Raw genomic sequence first — 3,557 nt, 5'->3', positions numbered from 1 at the left:
ACATGTGATGAGAAGTGAAGGCACTGTGGCGCTGCCCAAGGTGTACTGTCTTGTTGCAGGGTGTACTGTCTTGTTGCAGGGTGTACTGTCTTGTTGCAGGGTGTACTTTCTTTCCACAGTAGCAGGAACATTTCCCTGTACGGTTTCCCGTATGGATGGACAGAAAGCTGGAATCCTCCTCAGAGCTTCTCACAGAAATATTCATGTCCAATATTCCAGCAGCAATGACTCAGACTCCTGGAAAATAATTACAGCTCCCCCTGGAGGCCGGCGTCCCGCTGACCCCCGCCCCCCAAATCAGGCTGCAGCAGAAAATCACTTACAGGGATTTTCCTCTGGGATGAAACTCATTCCAGACTCTCTCAGATAATAACTCTGCAATTATGGAGGCCGGTGGCAGCACAGGGCGGCTGGGACGGCTGGGGGCGGGCGGATAGAGCCGGGTGGCCTTCTGTACGTCTTCATGGCTTTCAGAGAACAAAGCAGCTTCAGCACAGATTCCCAGAATGCACCTGGCCCCGGGTCAGACATGGATCTGTCTGAGCTGGAGATGGAGAGCGAAGCGTTATGAGAAACTGTGAACATACGACCCAGTATGTCCCAGTACAGAACCAGGCAGGATCAGGCAGAACCAGGCAGGATCAGGCAGGACCAGGCAGGACCAGGCAGGACCAGGCAGGATCAGGCAGGATCAGGCAGGATCAGGCAGAACCAGGCAGGATCAGGCAGGACCAGGCAGGACCAGGCAGGACCAGGCAGGACCAGGCAGAACCAGACATGATCAGGCAGGACCAGGCAGAACCAGGCAGGATCAGGCAGAACCAGGTAGAACCAGGCAGAACCAGACATGATCAGGCAGGACCAGGCAGAACCAGGCATGACTCTTCTTCTCTGCAGACTGTTCCCTCCCTAAAGGCTAGTTAATCAGGTTCAGTCTAATCAGGTTTAGTTAATCAGGTTTAGTTGATCAGGTTCAGTTGATCCGGTTCAGTTGATCCGGTTTAGTTGATCCGGTTCCGTCTGTTTACATGTGACTGGCCGCAGACACACATAAACATGGTTATGTGAGCAGTTAAAAGAGACTAAAACAGTTTCATCCAGTTTGTTCCAGATCTGAGGAGTGAAATGCGGCTTCAATTGTCTGGTTCTGGTTCTGGTTCTGGGAAGTCAGTCAGCAGGTTTCTGAAGACCTGCTGAGACAGAAACTTTAAATCAGGAACAATAAGTTCTGTCCCGACTGGACCCATCTGGACCCCTGCTGAGCCTAACTCGGTGCTCTCAGTGGGAGCTGCTCAGTGCAGGGATCATATTAATCAGAACCGGAGGAACTGGACTCCTGTGTGACACAGAACCGCCCCGCTTCGATTTCTGCTCTTCCTCTGATGGTTGTTATTCTGCCCTTCATCCCAGAAATCGACAGCAGGAAGTTCTGCCAGAGGACACGCAGTCAGTCCAGCTGCCTGCCAGAACCACGGCGAGGCAGAGCGACCCAAACAGAACCGGCAGAGTGACCCAAACAGAACCGGCAGAGCCACCCGAACAAAACCGGCAGGACACTGGCAGCGAGCGGCACCGGCACCGGTCCGGTCTGCCTGAAGCAACCTGACAGGTCTGAATCCGTCCCCAGTCATCCATGTACCATGACCTGGACAGGACCAGGTTTGGATCAGAACCATCAGCAGGTTCTGAAGGGTCAGAGGTCAGAGCTTCTCTGTTTCACAGCATCACTGTGTTACCTTCTGTTATTCATATCAAATATGATTCAACATCAATCTTACTTCCTGCCTTGAAATTGGGTCTCTGTCTCTTTAAGAAACTCCTGCTCTTTCTTCCCAACATGGCTTCTCTATTAACCCTTTAACGTTTCTACCAGCGTTGCTCTGAGCAGCAGCTCCTTTAATGTTTGCTAACTGCTGCTGGCTAGTCTGCAGGAGCTACTTGCACTCAAGTCTGAAGTTTAAACTCTAAACTCAGAGGAGGAGCTGCACCTCAGGGGGCGGGGCTAGGTCCGCCCAGGTGGCGAGAGCAGCTGAATGGTTGCCATGGAGACTAAAGGATTTATCAAACATGGCAGAATCAGAGCAGGTCTGCTTCTGCAGAGGGAAAACATTATGAGTGGATTTAATATGATACCGGCCCTTTAAGAAGCCCTGACAGGAAGTGGCGGCCTGCAGACGGATGGGAAGAGGAGATGATATCAGGTTGCTGGATGTTCCCAGCAAAGCACTTTGGGCCGGCTCCAGTCAGGTTCTGGTTCTGGTTCTGGATGACGTCCTCTCCTCATCCTCAGGTTGGAAAACGATTCTCTGCTTCCAGGTTTCTCTCTCATCTTCACTTCACGCCTCAACCTGACAAACCAGGCCTGCAGGCGAGACTCTGGGCTCCAACCGGGCCTGCAGGCGAGACTCTGGGCTCAAACCGGGCCTGCAGGCGAGACTCTGGGCTCAAACCGGGCCTGCAGGCGAGACTCTGGGCTCAAACCGGACCTGCAGGCGAGACTGGGCTCAAACCGGGCCTGCAGGCGAGACTCTGGGGGCTCAAACCGGACCTGCAGGCGAGACTCTGGGCTCAAACCGGACCTGCAGGCGAGACTCTGGGCTCAAACCGGGCCTGCAGGTGCAGAAACCCGGAAACGTCTGCAGAATTCAGAGGAACCAGAACCGCTTAGGAAAAGTTACAGACAGGAAATAACAATAACAGCAATAACTGATAGTCATTTATAAAGGTCAGTTTCAAACTAAATATTTATTCTGCAAGCAGGATATTTAGTTTGAAGATAAATATGTAGCTTGGAGTTATAAAAAATTAACAGGGTGACTAAATCTCTACTTTGTAGTTAAATATTTTTACTAAATAAATATTTAGTCAGCGAGCTAAATGTAGCTTTCTAACTGAAGTATTTAGTTTGAAACTGTGACATTTCAAAGTGAATGAAGAATATGATGAAAATATGGATCCTATTTTCTCTTATCGGCTAAATGGGCCAAATAACTGCTGGTAATTTTTACTGCAACTTTCCGAACGTCGCTCTGTTTCTGTTTTTCTGTCTCTCAGCAGAGGGTTGGATTCTCTTCTCTGAATTCATCTTCATATCGCTCTGCTCCTCAATGTCACTCTGCGCCTCGCTGGTGTGAAGAGATCGATGGCGAGAAACAGATCTGAGATGAAATTAGAATCGAGTCGCGGCGTTTCATCCTGACGTCCGCAGAGGAGAAAAGGAAGGAGGGACAGAGAGGAGACGGTCAGATCGATGTCTGCATAAATTACAGCTGCAGCGATTACCGGGCTGCAGCTCAGCCTTCAGACAGCAGACAGCGCCACCTGTGGGTCAGACCGAACCACAGCAGAGGTTCTGCAGAACCACAGCGGTTTGTCCTGGTTCACACGTCTACTGGACTGCAGAGAGAGATCAAAATGAAAACTCATTTGTTTAGAGAGCCTGAAAAAAATCTGAGCAACCAATCAGAGGCCAACAATCACAGAGATCCAACTGGATCCTCTCTGATTGGTCGAGGTCCAGCTGGTCAAGATCGTTTGCTTCCTGCAGTCAGAGGTGG

Source organism: Poecilia formosa, unplaced genomic scaffold (assembly GCF_000485575.1).
Source record: "Poecilia formosa unplaced genomic scaffold, Poecilia_formosa-5.1.2 Scaffold112, whole genome shotgun sequence".
NCBI classification, from domain to species: domain Eukaryota; kingdom Metazoa; phylum Chordata; class Actinopteri; order Cyprinodontiformes; family Poeciliidae; genus Poecilia; species Poecilia formosa.
This window is presented reverse-complemented; position numbering follows the sequence as displayed.